The sequence below is a fragment of the Mirounga angustirostris genome, unplaced genomic scaffold (genome assembly GCF_029215605.1).
Source record: "Mirounga angustirostris isolate CCGP_5_RB_7025 unplaced genomic scaffold, mMirAng1.0.hap1 SCAF_2, whole genome shotgun sequence".
Classification (NCBI taxonomy): domain Eukaryota; kingdom Metazoa; phylum Chordata; class Mammalia; order Carnivora; family Phocidae; genus Mirounga; species Mirounga angustirostris.
This window is the reverse complement of record NW_026991710.1, coordinates 10,660,789-10,681,671: the sequence shown is the minus strand read 5'-3', so window position 1 is coordinate 10,681,671 and position 20,883 is coordinate 10,660,789.

Genomic DNA, 20,883 nt, shown 5'->3' with positions numbered 1-20,883 from the left:
ACTGATATGAGGAATTCTTAATCTTTGGATTCACTGTAAAGCATAATGGAAGTTCATTAGATGCCTATAAGCAGGTGGATAATGAGAGCTAGTCACATTTTTAGAATACCACTCTGGCCCTGTGTGGAGAATGGTTTGGAGATGGCCAAAAGTGGAAACAAGGAGGCCCGTTAATGGTCATAAATAGCAGCCCCAGAACTGGAGGTTGACATCTCAAGACATTTGTCATCCACATGGTTTCTTTGGAACTTTTCCTGTGGATCCTTCCTGCAGTACATGTGAGGGGCAGGTGTTAGATGACTATACTCTAGAACCCTTGGAGAGGTCCATACCACAGACCTAAGTGAGTCTTCTTTGGGACATTCACAGACACTGATTTTTGTGAACTTCCTGACTTTTAATTATGAGTTGCTAAGTCTTAATGCTCTATAGTCATGGTGGTGAACAGCTTTGGTGGTCAAAGTGATTAATCTGTATAATTATCAGGTGACACTTGTTAGATTTTATTGCAACCCTCTGTGTCATCCCCACCCATAAAACTTCACCTGGGTCCAATGACAGAGAGGACCTGGTTAAAAACCAGAAGCTATTCATCAAATTGTAGTTCTTCTTCAAAGAGAAGCTAATGGCTTAGTGTCAAGACTCTCAAACATCAGTTGAAATAAATTGAAAGCATATTAACTCCTGTGATCTTATAAATTATATATATTGAAAAATATTTTTTAAAATGCTTGTCAATTGCCAAAACATTTCAATTGTTAAAACATCATTATCCAAAGATTAAGATAAAATCATGTCTTCATCATCATCTCACAGCAACAGAAATCATACTTAACAGGCACTGAGTTTCTATCATGTGCTCTAGACTATGCTAAGCATTCTGCCTATTGATCTCATTTAATTCTTATAGCAGTACTGTTAAGTAGATACTGTTATCCCTCATTTTATTTTATAAGTGAGGAGTCTAAGTTTCAACAAAGTCATAAAATTTCCACAGTGTTGCCTAGCTAGGATATAAAGTGGATGCTCAAATTCAGGTAGTTATGACACCAAAGGCCATCATTAACCACTGTCCGTTTGATTTCACTGCACTTCATTCCATGTGTATAGCACAGAATCAAAAGGGGGCAGGTGTGTGTGTGTGTGTTGTGGCAGAGAAGATCTCAATTTAGGAAATATCTCCAATGAAATTGCTTTTTGATCTCCATTTTCCTCCATTGTATAAAATGGGGGGTTGAATGAGAAGATCTCTAGTGTTCCAATTCTGAGTTGGATTGAATTTTTTCTTCTTTTTCTCCTCATCCCTAGAGGTTCCATCACCCACAACACTTGGGGAAATGCACCATTTTCTTTAACAGTTTAGCAGAAGCCAGAATGCCGTCCATAGTTCTTGACTGAAACACCTAGAATAGCAAAGACATGTTTCTATCTACTCACATGTCCAGGATGACTGCAGGTCAGATATTGGTCTCTGGGTGTGGCTCTTGAGTAGCTTACTTAAAAAACTAGAAAAGAAGAAAAATTCTTCCCTGAGCATATAGCTCACAATATTCTGAACAGCATCAAGTTACTTTGTGACTACTAAATCAGGAACAGAAGACTTCTTTTTTTTTTTTTAATTTTATTTTATTATGTTATATTAGTCAACATACAGTACATCATTAGTGTTTGATGTAGTGTTCCATAATTCATTGTTTTCATATAACACCCAGTGGTCCACTAGTATGTGTCCTCCTTAATACCCATCACCAGGCTAACCCATTCCCCCACCCCCCCTCCTCTCTAAAACCCTCAGTTTGTTTCTCAGAGTCCAGTCTCTCATGGTTCATCTCTCCGATTCTCCCCCCCTTCATTTTTCCTTTCTTTCTCCTAATGTCCTCCATGCTATTCTTTATGTTCCCCAAATAAGTGAAACCATATGATAATTGACTTTCTCTGCTTGACTTCTTTCACTTAGCATAATCTCCTCCAGTCCCATCCATGTTGATGTAAAAGTTGGTTATTCACCCTTTCTGATGGCTGAGTAATATTCCACTGTATATATGGACCACATCTTCTTTATCCATTCATCTGTTGAGGGCGTCTTGGCTCTTTCCAAAGTTTGGCTATTGCGGACATTGCTGCTATGAACATTGGGGTGCATATGGTCCTTCTTTTCACTACATTTTTGTCTTTGGGGTAAACACCCAGTAGTGCAATTGCTGGGTCATAGGGTAGCTCTATTTTTAATTTTTTGAGGACTCTCCATACTGTTTTCCAAAGTGGCTGTACCAACTTGCATTCCCACCAACAGTGTAAGAGGGTTCCCCTTTCTCCACAACCTCTCTAACATTTGTTGTTTCTTGCCTTGTCCATTTTTGCCATTCTAACTGGTGTAAGGTGGTATCTCATTGTAGTTTTGATTTGAATTTCCCTGATGGCTAATGATGATGAACATTTTTTTTAAAGATTTTATTTATTTATTTATTTGAGAGAGAGAGAGAGAGAGAGAAACAGCATGAGAGGGGATACGGTCAGAGGGAGAAGCAGGCTCCCCACCAAGCCAGGAGCCCGATGCGGGACTCAATCCCAGGACTCCACGATCGTGACCTGAGCTGAAGGCAGTCGCTTAACCAACTGAGCCACCCAGGCGCCCGATGATGAACATTTTTTCATGTGTCTGTTAGCCATTTATATGTCTCCTTTTGAGAAGTGTCTGTTCATGCCTTCTGCCCATTTTTTGACTTGATGATTTGTTTTTTGGGTGTTGAGTTTGAGAAGTTCTTTATAGATCTTGGATATAAGCCCTTTGTCTGTAGTGTCATTTGAAAATATCTTCTCCTATTCTGTGGGTTGTATCTTTGTTTTGTTGACTGTTTCCTTTGCTGTACAGAAGCTTTTTATCTTAATGAAGTCCCAAAAGTTCATTTTTGCTTTTGTTTCACTTGCCTTTGGAGATGTATTTTGAAAGAAGTTGCTGTGGTTGATGTCGAAGAGGTTACTGCCTATGTTCTCCTCTAGGATTTTGATGGATTCCTGTCTCACTTTGAGGTCTTTCATCCATTTTGAGTTTATCTTTGTGTATGGTGTTAGGGAATGGTCAAGTTTCATTCTTCTGTATATAGCTGTTCAATTTTCCCAGCACCATTTATTGAATAGAGAGCCCAGATATGGACCCTCAAATCTATGGTCCAATAACCTTTGACAAAGCAGGAAAAAATATGAAATGGAATAAAGAAGAGAAGACTTCTCTAATTGGTTTTTATGTTTCTTTTCTAAAAAAAAAAAAAAATGTTTCTTTGAAAGAATTGAAATCTGGATCTAGTAGAGATATCTGGACCCTATGTTCACTGTAATGTATTTTTTTAAATATTTTATTTATTTATTTAAGAGAGAGAGCACAGAGGGAGAGTGAGAGGGAGAAGCAGACTCCCCGCTGAGCAGGTAGCCTGACACGGGGCTGGATCCTGGGACTCCAGGATCATGACCTGAGCTGAAGGCAGACGCTTAACTGACTGAGCCACCCAGGCACCCCTCATTGCAATGTATTAATGGTAGACAATATCAATAAACTTAGAGGACATTAGGCTAAGTGACTAAGCCAGTCACAAAAGGACAAGTATTTCATGATTCCATTTATATGAAATATCTAAAATAGTCAAACTTATAGAAGCAGAGAATAGAATAATGATTACCAGGGGCTGTGGAAAAGAGGAAATGAGGAATTATTGCTTAATGTGTATAAAGTTTCAGATATGCAAGGTGAATAAGTTCTAGAAATCTGCGATTCAACATGGTACTTATAGTTAACAATACAATATTGTATATTTTAAAATACGTTAAGCGGATAGATCTCATGGTAAGTGCTCTTACCACATAAATACATACAAAACACAAAAGAACACAAAGAAATTTCTGGAGGTGATGTATATGTTTAGAACCTTGATTGTGGTGATAGTTCAAACTCATCCAGATGTATACATTAAAAGTGTGTAACTTTGGGCGCCTGGGTGGCTCAGATGGTTAAGCGTCTGCCTTCGGCTCAGGTCATGATCTCAGGGTCCTGGGATTGAGTCCCGCATCGGGTTCCCTGCTCAGTGCAGAGCCTGCTTCTCCCTCTCCCTCTGCCACTCCCTCTGCTTGTGCTCTTCTGTCTATCTCTCTGTCAAAATAAATAAATAAAATCTTTAAAAAAAAAAAAGTTACACACTTTTTTTTTAAAAGATTTTATTTATTTATCTGAGAGAGAGAGAATGAGAGAGAGAACACGAGAGGAGAGAGGTTCAGAGGCAGAAGCAGACTCCCCGCTAAGCGGGGAGCCTGATATGGGACTTGATCCTGGGACTCCAGGATCATGACCTGAGCCGAAGGCAGTTGCTTAACCAACTGAGCCACCCAGGTGCCCCAAAAGTGAGTAACTTTTATATATCAACTATAACTCAATAGAACTGAAAAGTTAATGTGGGGGTAATTGCCCAGAAAGAGACTCCTGCCAGAGAGCATCACTGTGAGCAGGGACTTCTTACTTAACTTCCTGTCTGTCCATCTTTGCTAGGCTGAGGTCCTGACTAGAGCTAGGGATAGCTTTTCAGATCTTCCTGCCATTGAACACTTTGCCTTCATCTACTGACACTGTCCACGTGCATTCTATTTTCAAGTTATTTTCAACTATTTTATGATACTTCTAATTCCTTATGTTCTTCATTTGTCTAAGCAAGCCTTCTTTCTCCCTGGAAGACATGTCTCACCTTCCATTCTCAACTATACCTTCTCTTGTGCATTCCTCAAAACTCAGGTTTCCCTCCTTAAAACAGTGTCTTGAAGAGTCTCTCTGTTCTTATAAATCTCCTCTCCTCCTCCTCCCTGTCCATTTATTCAATACACATGCAGTAAACTAGGCTTTGTTCTAGGTTTAAGGGATTCAGAGAGATTGTTATGTTGAGGAACATCAATATGCATTGGTGTACTGATAAATTTTTAAGAACCAGCACTTAAAACAAAACAAAACAAAAAAGCCCTGATTCATACAACTTGCAGGTTTCAATGGTAAAATGCTTCCACCACAGCCAATTTTAAGCTACCAATTTGATTTCATCTAACATGAAGGTGGGAAGAACTATGTACAATGGGCTGTTGTCAGAGTGAGCACACTACAGACCATCATTGCTAACATGCATGTTTTGGCATTGTCCTTAAGCCCAAATATTTAAGACAATATTGATGATGTATAGGTATGAAAATCATAGTCCCCTTAGATCTACATGCCTCAAATAGCATATGAACTCTTCACATGTGCAACTACAACTCAGGAGTCTGATTAACTCCTCACCCCTCCTCACCTGGGCACTGGAGACATTAACCAGGAGTATAAGGGGGTAACCACCTTGTCTGAGACCTCCTCTTCCTTCTTTAGACAAGGTCCAGGTCATGTCCCGATCAGAGTTCTTAGTGTCCCTGTCTACCACTCACAGGTTTCTCTCTTTGAAGCATGCAGAGACTAATTTTTGTGCACAAACATAACTGAATACCTATTGTTTTATTTGTATCCCTCATTGTTGTTATATAAGCCCATGCAAAATAGGGAGGTTTAAGCCATAGGGAGTTCCTAATCTAATCTCTGAAAGTCTGCTATTCTGATAACAATGGTGACATTGAAGTGCTTTCTTGTCATGTGAAGACCAGTGTGATCATTCAGGCAGAAAGCAACTGGGAAATTTCTACCTTTTTATTTTGGAGGTAAAATATCTGTTTTCTGTTTTCTGAAACAGCATGGTAGCCCAGCACCATATGTTAAAAGGTATTTACCTATTAGCTTGATGAGAATTTTCATGTCAGCCATTATTTCTGTTTTTTATAACATGACCTTCACTTTTCCTGTATCCATGCTCTTCTATCTCATGAAGTTACTGTGCATATTTAGTTGACCTGGAGAAACTTCATCTAAGAATGTTCCAGAATTCTCAGGGAGATCATTCTCCTGAACATACTAGTGGGTGCTTTTCATCTTCAGAATAATAAATAGTTTTGGTCAGATGTAAGAAAAAAAAGTAAAACTCTTCACAGCCAGATTGAAAATCTGAGCTCACAATCCATCATTGTCATTTTCCATTTGCAGCTTTATCAGCTACACACACCTAATTTTCAGCCTTGCAGCGATTATCCTAGAAAGCCAACCTACTTAAGTCCCAGAAACACTTAACACTTACAGCAAGTTTCTCATACTTACAATTATATATTATCTGTGCTCACACACCTATTTTGTCTGCTTTGTCACCATGATGGGACAGAGATGATTATCTTTCTCATATCCCCTAACTCAGTTCCCAAACTAGCCTTACCTCTCCACAGCTACCATCCAGACTTAAGAGGGGTCTTCATCATTGTTGAATCAAACTTGGTCTCCCTAACTCCAATAACATCCCCATTTCAGCCCATGAGCCTGCCAGCTGACAAAATGATGTTATGAAACGCAAAGCTGATCAGCTTCCTCCTCCGTTTACATTCCATTTACAGAATCCCCTCAATACCCAGGATAAAATGCAGACTTCCTAGCTGAGATCTCAAAATGTCTGCCTCCCATTATGTGCGGCACTCCTAACCATGCATGAGTCACTGTTCACAGAGGGTCTCAGCCACGAGGCAGGGCAGAAGAGAAGAGAGCGCAGAAAGAGGACACAGAGAAGGAGAGAAGAGTTAAGGGTGAGGTTTTAGAAAGCAAGTGAGAAGAGACATGTGCAAAAATCCTTACATATTTCACCAAGAGAAAGGAAAGGGCCTGACACTCAGTTTATTCGCATGAGGCTATGTGTGAGTGTGTTCCTGCAGGTGCAGAGAGGAACAGTAGAGAGAGAGAGAGAGAAAATACGTGTGCGCACTTGGGCATACTTGGTGAAAAGTGGTGTGAAATCACTTCCGTTGAATGCAGAATGACAAAAGGGAGGGAAAACGGTATTTTGCAGTTCTCTCTGGCGAAAGAAACTGGAAGGCTCAGTTAATCACTTTGATCTATTAACTCTGGAGTGGCATTAACCTGGGACATCTTGGTGGCTGTTTATTTTATGTATTTATTATTTTCTTTTTTAATTTGTAAAAATTTGTCCCCAGAGAGTGTGTCAGAAGTGTGGAGCCTGAGTTGTGAGGCCAAGAGGGAAGGTGTTGTGAAACTTGCTGTTACACACGGAATGCTTATGCATAAGGCTCCATTCCAAAACGGAAGATAAACAGAATATCATCAGTTACTGTGGACCTGTTTATAAACCGCAAATTTTATCTCTAACATAACCCCATTTTCCAGATGGAAAACCTGAGTCACATAGAAGGTAAGTAAATTAACAGCTAGCAGAATATTACAGAACCATGGGGTGAGTGCTGCAGTTTCCAGATGTACAGGTGGACTGCCTAGGCTCAGCTCATCTGATGGACAGACACAGTAAGGCTTCCCTGAATTGGGGGACAGACCTCAGTCTCCAGGGACAGGAAGCTGTGTGAAAAAGGAAAGGGAGCAAAGGAGTACAAAATTCTAAAGGTTCAGGAGAGTCCCTTTTAGGGACTGTCTGAGGTGGGAGTGAGGGTGTGTTACTTTCAGAGTAAGGTTGAACCTTTCTGCAAAGAAATTTCAGGAAAATCAATTTTGTTTGTTCATATTTCCAACATGGCTGCCTTATCCCCCCTTTCCTTCCCTTTTATCCTTCATTTCCTTTACTTTTGTGCTTCTTTTTGCTTCACCTCATTGTTCTTCCTCTAGTTTCTTCTCTTATTCTTTTACAGCATGGTAGTATTTTAAAATATGATTAAGTGTTATTTTTAGTCTTAGAAAGTCTTACTGTTCCTCAGCCTCCTTCTATTGAGACAGAGGTGATCGTTGCTTCAGGGAAAGCAGCAAACTAAGATGAGAAAGCGGGACTTATTTAGTGTTTTGCTTTTAATTTTTTTTTTTTTTTTTTTTTTTGCGAGAGAGAGAATGAGAGAGAGCACGAGAGGGAGGAGGGTCAGAGGGAGAAGCAGACTCCCTGCCGAGCAGGGAGCCCAATGTGGGACTCGATCCCGGGACTCCAGGATCATGACCTGAGCCGAAGGCAGTCGCTTAACCAACTGAGCCACCCAGGCGCTCAGTGTTTTGCTTTTAAAAATAAACTTTTGAAATGCATTCAAGGACCAACACTGTGCAAACAAAGTTTTTGGTTGAAAGAGTCAGACTCTTGGGAAAGACAATGGAGTTTTCTAAAACTCAAAAGCTTTCTTTTAAATTTCAGGGACCACAGGCTGGCTAAAGAAGAGCGTAGAGTCTTACCATAGAATAGGACAGATGGAAGATTTGCTACAAGGCAAATTCCCTTTACACAGAAGAGTAACACCTCTTTTGGGTTTGGTGGGCATGTTTGCAGAGTCTAAGGGTCCACAGCTAGAGGGAAGATGTTGCCTGCTTCCTGAGATAGGCCCACTACCAGTAAATCCTGAGCCTTGTCTAATGTGTCAGGAAACCTTGCTTTGAGAAAGACTCTGGAAGGAGAGAGGGATTATACCCACTTCCCTTTTGAAATGCTCAGGGGAACACTTAGCCGATGTCCTGTGCTCACATGGAGTAGCTTCGGGAAAGTTGGAATGGTGCAGTGGTTTGTTTGGACAGAAAGAAGGCTCAGGTTCCTCTTCCAGTTTGCCATGGTTTGTCTAATATGCACTCAAAGATCCAAGATTTCTTGCCCACCCCAAGGAAGGGATATAGAGATGATGGTGGTCTCATTGGGCTACTATCAAGGTGTCAATATGACTGTACTTCTTTCTCTAAGGTCAAATCTGTTTTCTTAATATTTTTAGCTTCTGGCGTCCTTCCATATCCCTTGCTTAGTGGTCCCCTTCTTCCATCTTCAAAGCTAGCTCCACACCCTTACTTTTACCCATCTTCCAAGATCACACCTCCTGCAGACTCCCCTCTTCTGCCACCTTCTTCCATGTTAAAGACCCTCCTGATTATATCAAGCCTACCTAAGTAATTCAGGAGAATCCCCTCCAACATCTCAAGGTCAACTAATTAGCAGCCTTGATTCCATGTGTGATCTGAAGTCCTGTTGCCATCTCAGGCAACATACTCACAAGTTCTGAAGATTAGGAGGTAGACATCTTTGGGGGGTGATTGCTCTGTCTACCACAGGAGACTGCAAGGCTAGAAGCCAATACTAGGACACAAGATAACCCTTATATCACCAACAGAGTCAGCAGATGCCCAGAAACAGGGATTCAGATAAGAGATATGCATCCTTGATGTCATATAAGCTTCCTACGCTGGGAGAAGGCAAAGGAGGAGAGAGGTAGAAAAAGTCATGAGTAGACGGAATTAACCTAAAGAGAGTCTATGATTTAAACTGGAAGAGACAGATAACCTTAAAATGATAAGACTGTAATTTTTTGCCAACATAAGTGGAAGCAGAGGGCTTATTACCAAGTTGCTTGAGTTACAGAAAATAGAGAAAGTTACAGGCATGCATATGAGAATAGCAGTCTATAAATTTCCATTCTACCACATTTTTAAAAATTTTATATCTTTTTTCTGCTGCCACTTCTTTTACTTGTTTTTTTCTCTCCTGTCTCCTCAGTATTTCTCTCTTCTGCTTCTCCAAACCCCTTTAATTCTTGTCTTACTCTTTCAACATCTCCCCTTGTTATTCCCTCTCTTTCCAATTGCATAATCTTCTTTTCCCTCTTTTCCTTCCTTCTGTGTTCTTATATCTAACTTGGTTATAAGAAGAGAGAAGAGAGGTCACACCATGTCTTATTCATATTTTGTCCCCAATACCTAGCACGGGGTCTGGAAGATAGCAGATGCTCAGTGACTATTTATTGAATAAATGAATAAATAAATTAAATCTTCAGCCATGCAATAAGGAAGGGACGCTGCAGGACGTCAAAGAACACTGTTAGCATTCTGGAAACACAGAGAATAGCCATGGTGCATTAAAAATAATGTGAATTATGTCTGCCTTTAATGACCCCAGTTTCTCCAGCTGTCAAGTGAATTATCACCTTTTAAACTTGCCATTTGGAAAAGGCTTTAAATTATAACCATAAGATGGCAAAGAAGTCAGAGTAATTGGAATTAAATTTATATGGAAGAATTTTCCTTTTTTACTGTTGTTTAAATAGGCTCAAATACATTGAAATAGCAAGAAACTTCCAAATGGATAAAGGTAACAAAATGTGATTGCCTATCCCAGAGCTAAGGGCTAAGGATGAACTGACCAGGAAAAAATTATCTTCAGAACCAGCAAGCCAAAGTGCTCTGAAATCATGGGATAAGCAGGTTTCCCACCCTCTGAAAATAACCTGCTCTGAAAATAGCACACCATTCCCTGACGGTTGGGCAATAGCTCCAAATTATATGAGTGTCCAAATTCTCCAGAATTACACCTCCCAGTGATTGTGGTCCTGGAAATGTCACTTAAAAGAGAGATATTTCTGATTCCATGAAATGTTTGCAAGAAAAACACTATCCAAATGAGACTCGAGACCCAGGAAAGCAGCAATATGGCACTAAAGGGGAAAGGAAAATACCCCTGAGTGGAGTAGGGAGCCAGGAGAGCAAGGGAAAGTCCTTCTTTGCAGTTGAGATAGTACCTTGTGTTACCTGGCCACAGGTGAGACAGCCAGGCAAGAGGATACAAATGAGCTTTGTTTTGTTTTGTTTTGTTTTTTCAGTTGACAGAGAGGACAGTATATCGCATGCATTTTTTATTTCATTTTTTCTACATCTTTCCAACATCTATATCACTATGTTCATTTTTTTTTCAGAGAAGGAAACTAAAATTTATAAATTTTCAGTAACTTGACACATGTATACAGCTTAATGATGGACCTGGGATTTGAACTTGAATCTGTATTACTAAGCCTGTGTACTTAGTCACTGTGTTACATGAGGAAATGCTGCCCTTCCTTGGTACAGTCATTTTTAAAATTTATTTGTTTGCTGTTACCTGTGACTATATGGATTATATACTGGCCCATGTAGAATTTGCATGTGTCCACTGGAACCATAAATTAAAGCATAAATCATCCCAGTCACAAAAAGTGGTCAGAACACCAGGATCAGTCACAACTATGACCATCATTACAACTGCCTTCTCACAGCTAGAAAGCTGGTCATGGGGCATCAGATCTTGAACTCTGGCCACTGCCTCTTGCAAATTTTTCTTGATAGCTACATGGCAGGATATTGAAAACAAGGATACTGAAAAAGGGGGAAATGCATACCTCTAGAAAACAGCCTAGAACAGAAGAAAAAATAGCCTCTAACTGACTTTTGCCTTCCAAATGTTGGATATGTACATGTGACTGATAAAGCTCTAATTTGCATTGAGAATCCCAGCTGTGAGGGAATCTTGGAAATGTAGTTTTTACTTTTTCAGACTATGGGATTTAAAAAAAGACACAATAGAAGGAGGTGAGAATAGATGCTGAGTGTCAGTTCTACATATTCAACTCATGCCAGAAATAAAGAATTTTGTTTTCCAGCCTCTATTGTGGAAGAGAGAAGAGATTAAAGGATGAGAATGTGGGCTGATATGCCAAGTATAGTTTCTTTCTTATAAAATGATATATGTCATCCAAAGAGAATTAATTTCAAGATCTTCACAGAAGCAAACTGAGAAAAGTTTTACCATTTCTCACAGGGGTTGAACTTAAATTCACATTGCCCTAAGTGCTTCTTTCTGGCAGCCATCTTGCAACCTCAAAAGGAAGTAAAGCTAAGAAATGGAGAGAAAGTAACAAATCCAGAATTACATCATTCAAGTCCCTTTATCCCACCACACTTGAGACCACATCTACTCTTCTACTATTTGTAAATTAATAAATGCCATTAAAAAAAAAAGACAGCCCTGTTACTTGCCACCTTCAACCAAAAAAATCTTCATTGGTATACCCTCTCATAATGTTAAAAGGGAAAGAGGCCTCAGTTCTTCAGATAAGCAATTATAATACAGAGTAAAGATAGTGTTAAGGCCAAGGATAGCATACTTACTCCAATAATTTAATCCCAAAAATAAGACATGGTAAACAGAAATGGATCTATTTCTTAAGAAAGGTGGATAGCTAGATTGGCACACAGAACAAGGTTCTGTTTTCAGGGCTCCTGCCCTGGGAAGAAAGAGAAACCATGATTGGAAAGGAAGCCAGCAGGCAGATTAATGTCCCCACATAGAGCACTCAGTGCTGTTACAGTTCTAGAGTCAAAGAAATTGATGGACTGGAATTCTAATAGGATTATTCACCAGCATTTAGTTTGTTTCCCCTTCTAGGCACACAGAGGATAGCATTTCTCAGCTACCTTGTGGCTGGTTAGAACATGAGAACAGTTCCAGTCAATAAAATATGACCATAAATGACGTGTCACTTCTGAGCAGAGACCTAGCAGAGCATTTGCATAATTTTCTAGTCTCTTTCTCTGACTGAAAAAGCCATGGATCCTACATGAGGCAATTATAAGATAATGGACAGCATCATCAACCTATGTGGATCATGTGGATGTGAGCAAAAGATCAACTTTTGTAGTGTTAAAGCACTGAGATTATAGGGGAAAGATTAATTTTAATGTAGCATCACCTATCCTATACTGGCTAATATTGTGGTATTAGTATGAAATGAGAAATTTCTCATTCTATTACCTTTGTGGAGGAGCAATGGTTCCAAGGCAGAGCCAGGTCAGACATGACCCTTTGTGTTGACCATGGAACAAGTGATAGGATTGATGAGACCAAGTCAAACATAGTGGTATCCTAGGAAGATCTTTAACCAATGGAGAAGAGACATGGGGTGTAATGAATAATAGACATCAGAGCAAGACCAAATCTAGTTTCAAATACTAGCTTTTGCTACTTATTTGCTGAGTACTATCCTATCAAATTTTAAATATTTCTGAGCCTCAATTTATTTATCTATGAGGCAGAAATAAAACTGTCATTCTTATAAGAATATTGTAAAGTTGACTTAGAACATATGCAAAATATGGTAGGTATTCAATAAATGCCCTTTTGCAAGTAAAGAAGCCAATGTTCTCAAAAAGCAAAATTAATTAGTCAGAATCGAACAGTGATTTACTGAAGAAGCCAGTAATAGAACCAAGATGTCCTGGATCCCAAACCAAGAATGGTTATCCTGTTCTCTATAATCTACCTCTTCATGTAACTACAGATTCCATACAACTGAGGATGTGAACCATGCATTTCTGTTTATGTATTGCTAGCATCCAACACAGTGAATCAGTGTGTATTGAATAACTGGCACCCATAAATATATGATAGTCATTATCCTTACTTCTCATACCCTTCTCTTTCAGGGTTAATTAGTCCCATCATCAGCTCAACACTGGATTCTTCAATATGCTGGGAAAAGGGAGCACTTACAGTCTTTTTTTTGCTTTCATATATATGAAATACATGAAATACATGTATTTAATGTGACTGATATGAGGTGACAAATACTCCTTAGAACTGAAGTCTTCTCCAAGAGGAATTAAATGTCCCCAGGCTAATGGGATAGAGAACCCTTCATCTGTAGTTCATTGGTTCAAATCCTCTTTGATGAGGTCAGGAATAAGTCATTACTATCATATCAGTTCAGTGACCTATGTAAAATAAGTTGGAGGTCTTATTTCTGTTCATAGAGCACCATGTCTTAGATTTAAAAATGACATTTACACCAACATCACATATGACAACCCAAATGGGAAGATAGTGTTGATGCTCTGTTTGGAGGAGAAAAGCAGATAGACCAAATATTGTTTCCTGACCATCAGAGTTGGGTCATCTCAAAGTTGGGAGAGGGGAAGCTGACATTTAAGTTGTGTTTCTTTTTAGCCTAGGGAGAAGTTGTGCTCTTAATTTCTTAAATAATATATTTATTGAATAAGATTTTTTTAAAAAAACCTTATATACTATAGTAGATTGAAATATTAAGTATCCCCAACTAATCACATTTCCTGGTATTCACATCTTATATAACCCCCTCCCACATTGATTCAGTGTTTAGCCACATGATTTGCTTTGGCCCATGGGGAAAGCAACACATGTGATACCAATAGGAGCTAGATAGATGCTTATACATTCGAATTTGCAGTTTTGGAACCCAGACACCATAAAGAAGTTGTGATGTGTTGGGGAGTCCACATGGATGTCCAGCACTAATAGTCCCAACCATATGAGGGAGGGCACCCAGGAGCAGCTAGCTCTCAGGCAACCTGCCATCTGATGACAAAGGCATGAACGATCCCATCAAATACTGCATAAAGCTGAAATAAATTGTCCCAGCTGAGCCATGACTAATTTGCTGTCTCACAGAATTGTTAACAAATAAATACTTGTTTTAAACCACCAACGTTTGGAGTATTTTGTTATGCAGCAAATACTAACTGATATGGAAATTAATATTCTGACTCCACTTAAGATCAAGCTTTATACAAGTGTCCCTTCACAGTCACAGTTTACTTGCCCGTTTTTTCATCCAATAAATATTTATTGAAAATCTTCCATGTTCTACTCACTATGATAATAACAATGATGCAGCAGTAAAACAAACAAACAAAAACAAACAAGCAAAATACCAGATGAGACACTTTTCTTCACAGAGCTTCAACTGCAGTCCCAAACTGATGGCCCAGGGTGTAAGTCTGGCCTACAAAAATGTAACATTTGGCCCACAAGTTACTTTTTAAAATACTGATTTAACAATTGGAAGCTTTTACACTAAAATTAGAAGCTACAGTTTCTTTTTCACACTCAGAGGAAATAGAATCACTAGGTTGGCACTTGGCATAAAGTAGAATTGGCTGAACTAAGTAATGGTGGCACTCACTCTCCTAGAATGGGCTATGGCCTCTCCAGGTCCACTGTTCCCATCGTTGCCCATGTTCTCTATGAATGTGAAAACTAATGTTATTTATTTTTATTTTCATAGAATTGTATCATCATTTTGTTTTGTTTCTTGCCTGCATGGTTATCTGTAGACATCTAAGTCTAAGACTCCCTATGTACAAGATCTAGTGAAGCAGACAGACAAGATCATCCAGAAAAAAAAAAAAAATGTAAGTACAGAGACAGCATTAGACATGGAGCCTAACAATCAGTAAATGAAGATAGCTAAGGTAGCCTTCCAAAATCCAACAATCTGTTCCTTTAACTCTGCACTGAAGAGATTTAGGACACTCAACGTATCATCCTAAGGCTTAGGTAGATCAGGTTATAGAACAATTTTCCAGGAAATAGTATCAATCTCTCTATGTGCCAAAAAATACCCTATGTCACAAAATACTTATTACCCCTCAAGTGTCCTCAGAAAATCACAGGCATGCACTGCAGGTTGTGTAAACTGAGCCTGTAGAGCCTAGTCAGGCAACATGACAGAGAGAAGAAATACCAAAACCCATCAAGCTATCAAGCTCCAGAAGGAGCTCAAGTGGAAAAGATTTCATACTGACCTTATGTTGTTAGTGCCTTCAATCTATCTTCCTCCTGGCCCAGAATCTGAACCTATTTCAAGATTAGAACCTGAAGAAAACAAATGTATATTTCATTAAAATTGATTTATAGGGTGTAGAGTTTCTATTTCATAAAAAATTGCTTTTGTATATCCCCTCAAAATCTGGGACTCCAAGTTCCTCAGAAGGCATTGTCAACTTTCCATGGCAGGTGGCAACACTCCCACGATCATGTCACTTGCAGATAGCACGTTGACTCTATCTTCAAATCTTACGGAAGATAAATTAGGAACAGAAAATAATGGAGGAATAGTGGATATGAAATAATGTCATCATCATCCCATTATTTATAGTGCTGCTCCACACAAAATATCCATTATCAGCAGTGCTTTTGAATGTGTGCTTATAACAGTTTAGATTTTGTATATAAAAGTCATATTTTACAAGAGTGAATTGTCATCAATTGGCATTGGGAAACGGTTTGTTGTTTTTGCTTTCTCCTGTTAGGATTTTGTCATTGTTGTGACAGGTAGAAAAATATGTCTCTTGGCATTTGAGTGGAAGCTACTACATGCAAGACTATTTTAGAGATTGGAAAACTGCAGCCAGTGGACTAAATGCAGCCCTGCATATGTTTTATATATAAAGCTTTATTGGAAGATGGCCATGCCTATTCATTTATACATTGTCTACACTGCTTTTATTCTACCGGTTGTGGACTTGAAAATTGCAACAATGACCAGGTGGCCCACAAAGCCTAAAATATTTACTTTCTGTCTGGCAAGTCATAAAAAAAATTAAAAATTAAAAAAAAAATTTTGCTGGGGGCGTGGAGCAAGATGGAGGAAGAGTAGGAGACCTGGATTTCATCTGGTCTCAGGAATTCAGCTAGGGATCAAACCATTCTGAACACCTACGAACTCAACAGGAGATTGAAGAAAAGAATAGCAACAACTCTCTGAACAGAAAAGCGACCACTTTCTGGAAGGTAGGACGTGTGGAGAAGTGAATCTGAGGTGATATTCAGGAGGATAGGTGGCGGGGGAGGGGGCCTCCGTCAGCTGCTTCTGGCAAGTGATAGAGCGGTGGAGCACAAAATCGAAACTTTTACAAGTTGGCTCTGCTGAGGAATGTTGCTCCAGTGGCTAAGCAGGGGGTGGAACCCTCATGGGACAGTGTGGTCTCAGGACCCTCAGGGTCACAGAAAGACCATGTGGTGCCTGAGTGCAGCAGAACTCCCAGGTAGCAGAGCGGGGAAGCTGGCTGTAGAGATGGAGACGAGGAGTGGGCTCTCAGCTCGGGGTTGCCATAAACCGTGATCCCCAGCACAGTCGGGCCACTGCTTTTCCAGCAGGGACCCAACAAGTGACAGATCTGGGGAGACTCCCCTTCCTCCCCGGGTAGGAGTGGCATGGGAACACACCGCAGGGATCTGCAGGGTTTGGAGACTCCACACTGAGTCCGGTGCCAGAGATAGAAATGCTCGGTCACAGGCTGGGTGAGCATGGAGTGCAGCCAGAGACCGGGGAGACAGGAGTGATTGACTGCTTTTCTTGGGGGGTGCACTGAGCAGTGGGGCCCCAAGTTCTCGGCTCTGGGGCAGAGATTGGGAGGCCACCATTCTCTCTCATCCTCCAAAGCTGTACTGAAAGCTTGCAGGGAACAAAAGCTCCGGAGAGCAAACCTGAGCAGATTATTTAGCCCAGACCAGCAAGGGTGGGGCAATTCCGCCTCTGGCAAAGACATTTGGAAACCACGGCAACAGGCCCCTCCCCCAGAAGATCAGCAAGAACAGCCAGCCAAGACCAAGTCTACTGATCAATGAGAACGGCAGAACTCCAGCACTAAGGGAATAATGCACATAGAATTCATGGCTTTTTTACCATGATTCTTTAGTCTTTCAAAGTTAATTTTTTTTAACTGTCTTTTTTTTTTGAATTTTTCTTTTTCCCTTTTTCAACCAACATCTTATCAATCCCTTTTTTAAAAAACATTTTTATTTTTCATTTTTAGAGTCATATTGTATCCCTTCAGAGTAGTTACCCTTATTTTTGGTATATATATATAAGTTGTTCTCTCTTTAAAATTTTGAGATAGTTTCTTCTAACAGATCAAAATATACCCTAAATCACTAGTGTATCGTTTTGTTCTACTCTCCTGCCTGATCACATTCTCTCCCTTTTTTTTCTTTTTTTTTAAATCCTCTTCTTTCTTTTTTCAAACAACTTCTTATCAATTCCTTTTATAAATTTTTTTTATAATTTTCATCTTTACAGTCATATTCCATCCCTTCAACATATCAACCCTTATTTTTGTACATATATAAATTTCTTTCCTTAAAATTTTGGGAGGTACTTTCTTCTAACAGACCAAAATACAACCAAAATCTCGTGTGTGGCACTGATCTATGCAACAGCCTGACCATATTTGATCATATTTTTGTTTTGTTCTGTTTTTGTTTGTTTGTGTCTTTTTCTTTTTTTTTCTTTTTTCTTTCTTTCCCTTTCTTTTCCCCTGGTTTCAGGTCTTTTCTGATTTGTTTGGGGTACATTTTCTGGGGACATTGTTACCCTGTAGCATTTTGTTCTCTCATTCATCTATTCTCCTCTGGACAAAATGACAAGATGGAAAAAATCACCTCAACAATCTTAGTTTGCTGCTTTCCCTGAAGCAACGATCACCTCAACAATAGCAGTACCGACTGTCAGGAACCTACTCAATATGGACATTAGTACGATGCAGATCTAGAGTTAAGAATCATCACTTTAAAGATACTAGCTGAGCTTGAAAAAAGCATGGAAGTTACTAGAGAAACGCTTTCTGGAGAAATAAAAGAACTAAAATCTAACCAAGTTGAAATCAAAAAGACTCTTAATGAGGAGCAATCAAAAATGGAGGCTCTAACTGCGAGGATAAATGAGGCAAAGAGAGAATCAGTGATACAGACGACCAAATGATGGAAAATAAAGCAGCTGAGAAAAAGAGAGATAAACAACTACTGGATCACAAGGGCAGAATTCTAGAGATAAGTGATACCATAAGACAAAACAACATTAGAATAATTGGGATCCCAGAAGAAGAAGAAAGAGAGAGAGGGGCAGATCTAGAGTTAAGAATCATCACTTTAAAGATACTAGCTGAGCTTGAAAAAAGCATGGAAGTTACTAGAGAAACGCTTTCTGGAGAAATAAAAGAACTAAAATCTAACCAAGTTGAAATCAAAAACACTATTAATGAGGAGCAATCAAAAATGGAGGCTCTAACTGCTAGGATAAATGAGGCAAAGAGAGAATCAGTGATACAGACGACCAAATGATGGAAAATAAAGAAGCTGAGAAAAAGAGAGATAAACAACTACTGGATCACGAGGGCAGAATTCTAGAGATAAGTGATACCATAAGACAAAACAACATTAGAATAATTGGGATCCCAGAAGAAGAAGAAAGAGAGAGAGGAGCAGAAGGTATGTGGGAGCAAATTATGGCAGAGAACTTCCCTGATTTGGGGAAGGAAACAGGCATCAAAATCCAGGACGAACAAAGAACCCCCCTCAAAATCAATAAAAATAGGTCAACACCTCGATATCTAGGGGTAAAACTTAGAAGTCTCAGAGACAAAGAGAAAATACTGAAAGGAGCTCGGTAAAAGAGATCTGAGAGAGCTCGGGAGAAGAGTTATGTAACCTACAATGGTAGAAACATTAGATCGGCAACAGACCTATCCACAGAGACCTGGCAGGCCAGAAAGGACTGGCATGACATATTCAGAGCACTAAATAAGAAAAATATGCAGCCAAGAATACTATATCCAGCCTGGCTGTCATTGAAAAAAATGGAGAGATAAAAAGCTTGAGGACAAACAAAAACTAAGGAATTTGCAAAAATGAGACCAGCTCTACAAGAAATCTTGAAAGGGGTCCTCTAAGCAAAGACAGAGCCTAAAAGCAAATTCAACCAGAAAGGAACACAGACAATATACAGTAACAGTCACCTTACAGGCAATACAATGGCACTAAATTCCTATCTTTCAATAGTTACCCTGAATGTAAATGGGCTAAATGCCCCAATCAAAAGACACAGGCTATCAGATTGGATAAAAAAACAAGACCCATCAATATGCTGTCTGCAAGAGACTCATTTTAGACCCAAAGACACCCCCAGATTGAAAGTGAGGGGGTGGAAAACCATTTACCATGCTAATGGACACCAAAAGAAAGCTGAGGTGGCAAATTAGATTTTAAACCAAAGATTATAATAAGAGATGAGGAAGGACACTATATCCTACTTAAAGGGTCTATCCAACAAGAAGATCTAACAATTGTAACTATCTATGCCCTTAACATGGGAGTAGCCAATTATATATGCCAATTAATAACAAAAGCCAAGAAACACATTGACAACAATACAATAAAGTGGGGAGACTTTAACATCCCCCCTTACTGAGATGCACAGATCATCTAAGCAAAAGATCGATAAGGAAATAAAGACTTTAAATGACACACTGGACCATATGGACTTCACAGATATATTCAGAACAATCCATCCCAAAGCAACAGAATACATATTCTTCTCTAGTGCCCATGGAACATTCTCCAGAATAGATCACATCCTAGGTCACAAATCAGGTCTCACCTGGTACCAAAAGATTGGGATCATTCCCTGCATATTTTCTGGACCACAATGCTTTGAAACTAGAACTCAATCACAAGAGGAAAGTCAGAAAGAACTCAAATATATGGAGCCTAAAGAGCATCCTACTGAAGAATGAATGGGTCAACCAGGAAATTAGAGAATTTAAAAAATTCATGAAAACAAATGAAAATGAAAACACAACTGTTCAAAATCTTTGGGATGCAGCAAAGACAGTCCTAAGAGGAAAGTATATAGCAATACGAGCCTTTCTCAAGAAACAAGAAAGGTCTCAAATACACAACCTAACCTGACACCTAAAGGAGCTGGAGAAAGAACAGCAAATAAAGTCTAAACCCAGCAGGAGAAGAGAAATAATAAAGATCAGAGCAAAATCAATGAAACAGAAACCAAAAGAAAAGTAGAACAGATCAATGAAAAAAGGAGCTGGTTCTTTGAAAGAATTAACAAGATTGATAAACCCCTGGCCAGACTTATCAAAAAGAAAAGAGAAATGACAACAAATCAACAAAATCATGAGTGAAAGAGGAGAGATTACAACCAACACCAAAGAAATACAGACAATTATAAGAACATATTATGAGCAACTCTATGCCAGTAAATTAGATAATCTGGAAGAAATGGATGCATTCCTAGAGATGTATCAACTACCAAAACTGAACCAGGAAGAAATAGAAAACCTGAACGGACCTATAACCACTAAGGAAATTGAAGCAGTCATCAAAAATCTCCCAACTAACAAAAGCCCGGGGCCAGATGGCTTCCCAGGGGAATTCTACCAAACATTTCAAGAAG